The sequence below is a fragment of the Sycon ciliatum genome, chromosome 13, assembly GCF_964019385.1.
Source record: "Sycon ciliatum chromosome 13, ocSycCili1.1, whole genome shotgun sequence".
Classification (NCBI taxonomy): Eukaryota; Metazoa; Porifera; class Calcarea; order Leucosolenida; family Sycettidae; genus Sycon; species Sycon ciliatum.
Window position 1 is genome coordinate 21,840,924 of NC_088655.1, and position 12,022 is coordinate 21,852,945.

The following is a 12,022-nucleotide window of genomic DNA, read 5'->3' on the forward strand; positions in this document are numbered from 1 at the left end:
CCTGCTGGCCAACCATCAACTTTAGATACCACAACATCAGACGCGATGCCGCTGCGGAAATCAAAATTCTTCTGGTTGCACATCATCTAGTTTAGCGGCAGCTCTGCATTGCTAAGGCCAAGCTAATTCCCAGAGCAGGGGCGGGTAGACGTCATTGGCATGCAAAGGTTCACAGAGGAATTTCAGGAATGACTGATACACAGGGGAAGTGAATGGCTGGATCAGTGACCAGTACACAGAGGAATTGCTGGATTTACTGTTACAAAAGAGAAATTTCTGGATTCACTATATGTAGAACCTTGAGGAAGTACTGAATTGAATAGTAGTTTACTGTGTTGCTCATAGACTATCCTTATGGTGTTAGCAGAGGTGTTAGTATCTTCAAGCAGAGAATCACCAACTGATTTATCTCATATGTATAGTTTTCTGTCACCTGATCCACCTGTGTACAGGATTGTATTCTACTTCTCCATAAAAGAAAAATCTAAAAATTTCACGGTTCGCGTGAAACTCGGCCAAAGGCCCAGTTTTTTCTCCATAAAAAAATTTAAAAAAATCAAGACATATCAGTTCGGTGCACAGGATCCATAACTGGTTCCCTAGTGATGTGTGAAGGCTGTGGTATTGTGCAGAGCGTCAGACGTTCCTCAAGGTATGCTATTGTGCGCAGTGTGAAACATTATTTTTACGAAAATGAGTGTTCGGCGCAAAGGCAGTAGGGAAATGTTTTGCTCTGATTTGTAGAATGTACATACATGTACCGTAAAGTCCGGAGCAAACGCCCACCCCATTTTTGCAGGATCTGCTGGCCTGTACACACTGACCCCATGCACTGTCACCCCTACTGTACGAAAGTGCATCTCACACCGTAGCGGGAAGAGCACTTTGCTACGGTAAACTATGTTCACTTTCCTGGTTTCAAAATCTCTTTGTGCACTAGCGATAGCCACGAGCTAGCTAGCTCGTAGTGATTTTATAATGATGGTTGTTTTATTTCGCAAATCCGAACAGGTTTTCTTCCGAATAACAAGGTACCGGGTATTGAAGGAACCAAATACACTTCTGACGGTGTTTCAAGCCATCATTTCGAGATCACACAGCGCCCAAAGGCAAATGTTTTTCTTGGGCACTTCGGAGTTTTCAACAAGTTAGCAGCGACGTTGTAGGTGTAGCTTCTGTTACATACCCTGTTCGACTTGCAACTGCAATATGGGGACCAGTCAAGCCGTTGACTGACGCTTCATCAGAACAATTATTGTTCTTGACAGTGCGACATCGTGGCACTGCACAAATTTATGCGGCATTACTCGTACCACATGGAGAACAAACTACCACCTTTATTGAATGAAAGGAAATCTCGACAGAAGTTATTTCTTTGCAGGAAGATAATGACAATCGCTTTTGCACAGCCTCCTGGTAGGACATAGGCAGTTTGTAGGCATTACAGTCGTTCTCGTACGCATTCGACCTTCATGCCAGTTGTTTACAACGAAATTGACCTGAAAAAGACGAAAATAGTATGGACCCGCTGGGGTGGGCGTTTGCTGCGAAGTGGGCGTTTGCTCCGGACTTTACGGTAGTTGTACCCGTATTCTGACCCCGGGAGATGCCGCACCATGCTTTAGGAGGGACATCTTCTTGTCACCACACAATGTTCTGCGTTACTGATCATAACAACGCATGATGGCTTGACGATGAACTGGCGCACATACATGTATCTGATCCACGTGCAGCGAAAAAATAAATTCTGTCTACGTCGTCGAAGTAAGCTGGACGCAATAATAATAATAATTATTATTATATTCCGAGACCGAGCGATCAGCAGTCGCTGTTACTAGTGTTAGATACAATACACTCACCAAGACCACCCGGATGCAACGCCAGCAGGCGGTCCTTGATCGGTGAATACACATAGCTAGTGTAGTTGACGCTCAGCAGCCACACTGTATCGACCTTTGGCTCGAGCGGCGATCCGCAGGCTAGGGCCAGCATGCCCAACGCGACGAGTATTTGAATCGACGCCATATCAGTCGTCCAAACAGCACAACTATTGTCCTTCGAGACGAATGGACGGATGTTCCGGGAGAGAATCGAGAAAGAAATACAACTCCACGGTTCTTCTTTCACAAGTAACTTTAGTTCTAGCCTTTCAAAGAATGTTTTGCTTTTTCAGTTGCAATACAAGAGCAGCGTTGATCCCGTGATCATGCGTTTGCTCAGTTTTACTGGCTTGCAGATCAGAACGGAACAGAGCACCGACCGCCGACTTCTCGTCTGATGTGTTCGAAGAGTCAGCTGATCACGCGACTCCCAGCTGATGCTGACTCCCAGCTGACGCACGTGACTCCCAGCGTCACACGTGACAGGTGAGGTGCACATGGCCAAGTACACATGCTGAGTCAGGCTGGTCATCGCAGTAGTTCGATCGCACGCTACACGCGTAGATCTACGCACGAACTGCGCTGACAGCCTGACACCAGTTTTGCACGACATTACATTGTTTACTTCACCTGCGAACTACAACTCATTTTTAGCCGTGCTCCATCAGTCTGGTCTGATAGCTTACCTGAGGAGCCGACTGTACGAAACGTCCCGAAGTGAGGCTGAAGTCTACCCAACATTCCGGGTGTCATGCATGATGCTACGAGGAGAATGATGATTCAGCTCGTGGATCCAACATCCTCATTGAATGTTCATCGCATGGATGGTGCCAGATTATCAAGGAAGCACTAGCCTTTGACAAGACATCTCACTATTCTACAGGTAATTCCGAGGGAGGACACTGTGATACCCTGCAGTGCAACTATTACATGTATCCGGATGAATGATTGCGCAATGCCCGCAGTATGGTTAGCCCGCGATCATGGGAGCATTGAGCAAACACCAATGCGACTACAATATTTGGACGTTAGACTCAAGCCCAGCTGCAGGCTTGAAACAGGCACAACTCATGACGTGAGAGATGCACCACATTCAGACATGTCCATGCCAGAGCAAGACGTCAGTAGCGCCTAGACCCGCAACTAGCCCCTGGCCCGGGAGGGGACAACCAACAGACTGCGAAGCAAAAAAGTAAGGAAGAAAAAAAACGTCGAATTCAGTTCCCTTCTCCGGCTCCATTAATTCTGGCCGTGAATCTCAGACATCATGCACACTTTGCCGGTTAACGCCCCCCTCCCCCCACCCCCACCCCACCCTCAGGGGCAATTTCAGTTGTCAGTTGTCTCTGTGGAGCACTGGGTTGCAATGAAGCCTAGACCCTATGGTCGGCAAAGCTACCCCTGCCTCTACCCCACTCCTGGCATTCCATAGTATTATGTCTCATCGCTTCCTTGCTATGCTGCTTTGTGTCATCAAAATGATATGACTGTGTCGATTTGTAACATGAAATAGAATTGTATCAGTTGTGCAAGAATAGATTCGGATGGAGACTTGCAGAGCCAAGGATTAATTTATAGAAAAGAAAAAGAACCAAGGAACTACAAGTAACCGCCTTTTCAAGTTGGAAGGATGTTGGAGTGCGCATCCAAGATGTGCTAGAGCTGTTAGCCAGTTAGTTGCAGAACGTCAGTACCGTCGGTCAGTGTCGTGCAATTATGTTATCGCATGAGCTGATTGTTTAGTAACTGTTCGTGGTGTTAGTGGACAGTATAGCGTAACTTGTAGTTCCTTGGTCCCTTTTACTTTTCTATAAAAATTGTATCAGTTTTTGACATGATTGTACTCAGTACATGTACGTCATAGTACTTCATAGTAGTACATTTGGAATTACATGTTATAAGATTGCATGCTTCACACTCTCATGTAATATTTCTGTCCTTTCTTCGTCTTTTTGTGAGAGCTTGGACAATCCACTTGTCCAGGCAAGAAGGCAGCAATGCCTGTTCATTCTGGCTAAGTAAAATACAATATACCAACCAACCAACATGTACAATTGTCGTTGTTTCCTTGTTTATTGCTGCTTTGGATTTCTTTTCTACTTTGCTTTGCTGTGCACCTCTTCCATTTGCGTGTTATTTCCAATAAAGGGTTTTGAGTTCAATAACATGTATAGCATGCACAGGTATCGAAGTTCTCCGAGATCTGACTGGGAACATCTTTTTTTACTGCTACACTGCACACTAGGCACCGGCGGATAATGCTAGCGTAATAAAACTAGCATAATGACCCATGTGGCAGGAACCGGAGGTTTTTCCTTCGGTGAGAAGGCAGAATCGCCTGTGCTCTAAGCAAATTCAAATAAAAGAAAGAAACAAACAAATGTGGGGAAGACCGGCACTGCCCTAGCATAAAGTCTCCAAATATGACCTTGTCCAGAACAATCGATGTGTAAAACTAGGCCAGTCTAGCACTACGTCCAGTCAGTGATGGTACCGCCGTGAAAAGTAGTGCTAATTTTAGAGCGCAGAGAGACACACGGCTGCTCCCTGCGACGGCGTCGCTGGCAGCCCTCTAAGGCTCTATACTGACGTAATGAACGTGTAAGCAATTTTTCACCGTTTTCGTGATACTGCCATATTATTCTGAGTGACGGCATAGGGAAGTCATTATTTCCCACCGCAAGAACTGATATTTTGTAGCACTATGAGTCTCAGCACTGCTAGCATTATAACTAGCATAATCGATCCAAATAACTGACAGTGCTAGTAGCACAATTTCCACATATAAATTATAACTTTTTTATCCACATATACTATCATGTACAATCGTATAAAATTCGAAATAGAGGTTGCGACTTCGGCTTCAAGTCGTCGGCGGAAGACCGCGAACCCATTCCTATACAATGATTATAGCTAGCATTATCCGCAGGTGCCTACTGCACACCCAGTGCAGTAGACTACGTGGCGCATGGTTGTGCACATGCGTGCTGGTCGTGCGCAAATGAGCCACTTGGAGGTAACTTTCCCAACACTCCAAACGCTTGAGATCACCGGATACGCGATACCCAAACTAGGACTGTGCTGACACCTAATACTAAGCGCCCTTGTGAGCAGGGATTAGCACAATTAGCGTACTACTCCCCGCTACTTGTGACACCCACAACCATGATTAGTTGATCTGATTAGACCATTATACTGCATTCCCAACTCGTCACAACCACGAGCTCTCAGCCGAACTACGAAGCATAAGGACACCAGCACAGCAAGGACACTTCCAATTTTTTGATTAGACCATTGCATGTGTTTTGTATACCTTGTGGACTTGAAATAACAATGTACTAGTTGTTCCAGTAGCAGGATCGGCAGAAGCAGTTTTGGATTGGTCCGGCCATACCCTAGTCTTTCATACAGTTTGTGTATGATATGGAGGGTAGTCACATGACCTCCTCGGCAGTAAACATGTCCACACGTTGGTGGCCAAAAGGTTGGTCCGGTCATGGCCTGACCGAGCGGACTTGGTTCTCTACATGACTGGAGTACAGCCATGTAGAGTACTGGGTCGATGAGAACCAAGCGCCATTTCCGCACAGACTCGGAGTGTCTACACGGTAGATCAACACCCTCTGTATAATTATGTATTATTATGTACATGTACAGTGTATGCTGTCACCCCATCAACACGGCACACTCTCCTAATAGAGAGATTAAAATTAAAGATGCACGTTATTTCTGATGTGACGCGCAATTTCAGGTCACTCGCGTTGTTTCCCAACGCGGGAGCCAAATACAATGTAGTGGGAGCTGAACTTGCGCGTCACATCAGAAACAACGTGCATCTACTAACTGACTTTGCCCCAGCCCCTGCAGTCACCTGGTCACGGGGTTTTGATAATTTTTTTGCTTTCGGCCAGTGTGACTTCTATTGTACATGTACCGGTTCTATTGTATTCACTTCCTCTTATGATCTTGACTTGGGGGCGAGACGTAGGGACGCTGCCATACTGGGCTGCAAGCCCGCCTCTCGGCACCGGAAGTTCAGCTCCTTTGACTCATCTCCACAAGACTCACACGTTGGCATACATGTATGCGGATAATGCCGGCAGAAAAATTGGCAGAATTCGGTACTTTTTCTGGTAAGTTTCATGCATGTTTGGTATGTGGATAAAGAACTGGAGCAGAATTCGAGGAATTGCCCGCCATAAGGTTTGTATGGTTCTGCCAATTTCACTGCTTTTCGAGCAGAATCTGCCACCTGTTCGAGTATTATCCGCACACCCCTACTCACATGTACACGTACAGCCATGTAGAGTGTTGGCAACTGAAATCCGACCCCACTTGGGGGCGCGGCGCTCCGCCAAGGGGGTCGGATTTCAGTTGCCAGCACTCTACATGTACATGTACATGGTCATGAATTTCATTCATGTGCCCTGTGCGGTTTTGATTTGATTAGCGACGTTCAGTCTCACATAGTCGACACAGATGAATAGAGTGATTCAAAGCCAAGCGCGCATCTGGCTGCGGCCTACTTCCCCTCACTGTGCGCGTGTGCTCCTGCCTCCTTTGTCTATGTCTACGTCGGTGCGTCGGTGCATGCCGCGCGAGAATCAAAAGCCAAACACGCATCGTGTGTTATCGTGTGCTGCCTGAAATCAGCACCATGGTTGCTCGGACAACGCATACGCGTACGTGTGGAAAGACATGGGTTTCACAGACATAAGCGGCGTGGAAGAGAGCTGGCGGGAAAAGTAACTGGATATCGGTTGGTAGCTGAGACGAGACAGACTGTATCAGAAAACTACTCAGAGTGAAGCCTCCTTGGAGCAGAAAAGAGTGAAGCCGTCTTGGAATAGAGAAGAGTGAAACTTCCTTGGAGCAGAGAGGAGTCATCATCATCACAAGCTCATAGCCCGTCGGGGCGTCACAGAGCAAGTATGAACAAGCGAGCGCCATAAAAATCGATCGCGTGCAGCAGCGAGCAAAGAGAGAGGAGTAATGTATATAAATTTTAAAAATTAATGATCAATCTACTCTCGCGGCTTCAAGTAGTGACAACTAGTACTGACAACACTGTACTTAGTGACAGTTGAATGACGCGAGTCGCACAAGCACCAACGTAGTGACCTAATCCACTGCAATAACATGTCACAGCATTGCCAAGTAGCCTGGGTACCGACAAAAAAATGACAAAGACTTCAACAAATGAGGTCACCGGACTGCACATCACCGTCAGCACATGTTAGATATTGCAAGCATGAACTGGTCCCATGTTCTGGTTCCTACTGGGATTAAATGGGAGTCGTGTTGGGGCCTTCAGTAACTTGCACTTGAAATAATAGTAACTTCCACAATAAATTTCATTTTCTCAACTGAAAACGCGTCAGAATCAGTCTGAGGAAAGAGGTGGTGAGCTCGTACTGTAAGTTGCAGAGCCTTGGTAACCTGCATAGTGGTGCATACTCTGCCTGCTGGGGGGGGGGGGGGAGAGAGATGGGGTAGTAGCAAGATCCCAAAAGTAATACCCTCAGTCCAAGCATCCGCGTAACGTGACGTGGATAGCGAAGCGTTGACTAACTCACATTCTGTTTGCGCCATTTTCTACCAAGGACTGTGGCAGACTGTCGCGGGCAGGATGTCGTTTGAACACTGGTGTCGGACAATTCCCTGATCCCTGGTGACGTGCCTGGTGGGTGTTACTCGCTTTACCAGTGGATACGGTGCACATACATACATGTACACAGCGCTGCTCAGGGACCTGTTTAGCTCACAGTTCTTACCAAGACACACATGTATTCTCCCCGAGGCTCTCGTTCCCTTAACTCGCGCCCGCGTATAAAACCTAGCGCCAAAAGATGGGACTTCATCACTTTTTCTCTTCGTGTGCGTATTGTAGGTCCAGTCAAGTACTGTAGTAAATGTAGTACTAGTAGTGACTGGTCCGTGTACTAGTATGGCGAGTTGTAGAGTTGTATTACATGTATACTAACTGTAGTTTGAACGTTTGGCTTACAAGATGATGTGAGGCAGTGAAAGATACTCATGTACAGGGTTTTGGCTTTGGGTTCGGTTGGGATGTTCGCTGGTTGAAATTCTCCGATGGTTAAAACAGATGTAGCCTCCATTCCTCGCGAATGATGCAGGTCCTCTTGTCGGTAATCCACGACTGAGAATAGAGAGACGCGCAGGTTTACACTGGACTGAAAAGGTAGGCAAGATGTCGATAGGATCTGTCTGGACCGTTCTGAATTGAAACTATTTCAACTGCCCGTGCTCCAGTACGTATAGTCCGAGACGTACATGTGTACTTCGACATGCACTACATCACTGCCTAGTGCAAGCTGTTTAGAACACCTAACATTGCTCCAGAAAGCCACTCCATACTTTGCTTCTGGAGACCCTACCAAACCTCTCTTAGCTGCCACGATATTGGCACAATTTTTCTCCACTGCCGAATCCCCAAGTAACTCCTCATGACCCAATCTTGCTCCAGTAGTGGCGAGGAATCAGACATTCACGCTACCAGAACACTACCATGCCATACTCTGCTGCGCAGTGACACTACCAATCGTGTCCTACCGCCGTACCTGCCACGATATTGGCACATGTTTTCTGAACTGTCAAATCCTCAAGTACAATGTCATGCACAATGTAGCTCCTCGTGAGCGAATCTTGCTCCCGTAGTAACTGAGGTCGCTGTTCTGTCGTGTTCGCCATACATTTCTAGCTCTAGCTCGACTAAAATTAATACTTTCTTTAGGCTTCTAGTGCGTGGCCGTAGATCTACGTTCAACAGCTCCAAATCGTTCACTACGTGTTGGTGTAAAATTCGGTGGCATCGGTATGTACAGATGGTGGTAAATAAAAACCGTCAACACCTTCCTAGCACGGGTCTCAGATAATGATAGCAGAGTAAGACTGGGTACAAGTACAATCATTGTACAGTCATGTACATGTAGTTCAAGTACTTGTATTAATTTTCGTTTCTTTGCCCTGTGTTCACGCGACTCGAATAGCTGCCGTCTGTGCTACTGTATACGAGATTGAGGCAATATTGGCCAGGGCTGAGAGCTAGAGGTGTAGTGGTACATGTACTAGAAACGTGATCATAATCTCGGTATGTGCTCGAGTTTAACTCTTTTTTTTATTTAGGCAATGGGAACAGTTTGCGGCCGGCAGGGTGGTGTCATACATTGTAGTTTCGGTTGCTCAGTGTCACTCCTCCGTGTGGAGGGTATTCCCCCTCGTCTACCCTTAATTTTAGACACAGCAAGCTAGCTGGCTACATAGACACAGCCCAGAAATAGCGACTATTGCGTGCACAGTACAAGCAAAAGTCGCTAGTTCTGGAGCTGTGTGAGACTATCCACAGGCCAGGAGGAGGATAGGAGAGCCACACGCACACGCAGTCCAATCATCAATGACATCATGCATCTCCAACAAGGCCAAGGGTTCGTAGCCATGCAACGACCTTGGAATAATGCCGTGTGCCATTCATTGTAGGTGTACCTGTGTGTGTGTGTGTGTTATGTGGACTGCCTAGCTGGATCCACCGCCATCACACAGCGATCGACGGGAAGCCAGAAACAAGGTAGAGTGCCCGCCGTTGGTGCTGATTTTCCGTCTGTATTCTTTTACTGAATACACTGAATACCACAGGACCATCAGATGCTGCACAGCGGGGGCGGTGGCATATTGGATGGAAGTCACGGTGGGGGCGGGGCAGAAGTAACTCCTCCGACCAAAGCATGCTGTATGCTGTACGCAGCACAAACGTGTGGTAACGCCTTTTTTTCTTTCTTTTTACAAAATACACAACTCACCGGCAGGCACGTGGGGCTAGCATGGGGGTGAGATGGTGCTGGTGGGGCTTGCCATGCTCACGCTTTACCAGTGGACAGGGTACACATACACGTAATACACAGCGCTGCTCAGGGCCCTGTTCAGCTCGCAGTTCTTACCAAGACATACATTGTATTCTCCCCGAGGCTCTCGTTCCCTTAATTAACTCGCGCCCGCGTATAAAACCTAGCGCCAAAAGATGGGACTTCATCACTTTTTCTCTTCGTGCCCGTATTGTAGGTCCAGTCAAGTGCTGTAGTAAATGTAGTACTAGTAGTGACTGGTCCGTGTATGGCAAGTTGTAGACTTGTATTACATGTATACTAACTGTAGTTTGAACGTTTGGCTTACAAGATGATGTGAGGCAGTGAAAGATACCCATGTACAGGGTTTTGGCTTTGGGTTCAGTTGGGATGTTCGCTGGTTGAAATCTCCGATGGTTGAAACAGGTGTAGCCTCCATTCCTAATAATGCAGGTCCTCGTGTCGATAGTCCACGACTGCGAATAGAGAGACGCGCAGTTTTACACTGGACTGAAAAGGTAGGCAAGATGTCGATAGGATCTGTCTGGACAGTTCTGAATTGAAACTGTTTCAACTGCCCGTGCTCCAGTACGTATAGTCCGAGACGTACATGTACATGTACTTTGACATGCACTGCATCACTGCCTAGTACAAGCTGTTTAGAATACCTAACATTGCTCCAGAAAACCACTCCATACTTTGCTTCTGGAGACCCTACCAATCCTGTCCTAGCTGCCACGATATTGGCGCAATTTGTCTCCACTGCCGAATTCCCAAGTACCGGTAACTCCTCATGACCCAATCTTGCTCCAGTAGTGGCGATCGCGAGGAATCAGACATTCACGCTTCCAGAACACTACCATGCCACACACTACAGTGTACTTTGCTGCGCAGTGACACTCCCAATCGTGTCCTACCGAGGTACCTGCCACGATATTGGCACATGTTTTCTGAACTGTCAAATCCCCAAGTACAATGCCATGCACAATGTAGCTCCTCGTGAGCGAATCTTGCTCCCGAAGTAACTGAGGTCGCTGTTCTGTCGTGTTCGCCATACATTTGTAGCTCTAGCTTGACTACAATCCTTTCTTAAGGCTTCTAGTGCGTGGCCGTACGTACAACAGCTCCAAATCGTTCACTACGTGTTGGTGTAAAATTCGGTGGCACCGGTATGTACAGATGGTGGTACATAAAAACCGTCAACACCTTCATAGCAGCACGGGTCTCAGATAATGATAGCAGAGTAAGACTGGGTACAAGTACAATCATTGTACAGTCATGTAGTTCAAGTAAGTTTGCACGTCCGCGTTACAACCGGCTATACAATTGCGTTGAGAAACACAACCAGCTTAGGAAGTTTCGCATGTGCCAGGCCACCACCATGCCTGTGCTACCAGGGTGGCAGATGCAGCGCCTAACATGTAGTTCAAGTACTTGTATTAATTTTCGTTTCTTTGCCCTGTGTTCACGCGACTCGAATAGCTGCCGTCTGTGCTACTGTATACGATATTGAGGCAATATTGGCCAGGGCTGAGAGATATGTACTAGAAACGTGACTATAATCTCGGTATGTGCTCGAGGCAATGGCAACAGTCCGCTGCCATCTCACTCTCACTGTCTGCTTTCGCGGACATTTCACTCTCACTGTCTGCTTTCGCGGCCGGCAGTGTGGTGTCATGCATTCTAGTTTCGTTTGCTCGGTGTCACTCCTCCGTGTGGAGGGTATTCCCCCTCGTCCTCCCTTATAGACACAGCAAACTAGACACAGCCCAGAAATAGCGACTATTGCGTGCACAGTACAAGCAAAAGTCGCTAGTTCTGGAGCTGTTTGAGAACGAGGTTATTCGCACTAAATCACAGGCAACAAGAAGGAGAGCCACGCGTAGACCTACACGCAGTCCGGTCATAATGCATTTCCATCAAGGGTACGTAACCATGCAACAACCTTGGAATAATGCCGTGTGCCATTGTAGGTGTACCTGTGTGTGTGTGTGTGTGTGTGTGTGTGTGTGTGTGTGTGTGTGTGTGTGTGTGTGTGTGTGTGTGTGTTTTATGTGGACTGCCTGGCTGGATCCACCGCCATCACACAGCGATCGACGCGAAGCCAGAAACAAGGTAGAGTGTCCGCTGTTGGTGCTGATTTTCTGTCTGTATTTTTTTAATGAATACCACAGAACCATCAGATGCTGCACAGCGAGGGTGGTGGCATATTGGATGGAAGTGGGGGCGGGGCAGAAGTAACTCCTCCGACAAAAGCATGCTGACTGTATGCTGTACCCGACA

General features: G+C 47.2%; 1 long non-coding RNA gene across 1 annotated transcript in view; it reads right to left on the minus strand.

The window, feature by feature from the left end:
- LOC135829016 (uncharacterized) overlaps positions 1-2,165 on the minus strand; it is an 8,274-nt gene extending 6,109 nt beyond the window's left edge. The window contains exon 1 of the long non-coding RNA XR_010555783.1: positions 1,860-2,165. This is a non-coding gene — a long non-coding RNA (uncharacterized LOC135829016). The remainder of the gene's footprint in view (positions 1-1,859) is intronic.
- Between the last annotated feature and the right edge of the window lie 9,857 nt (positions 2,166-12,022).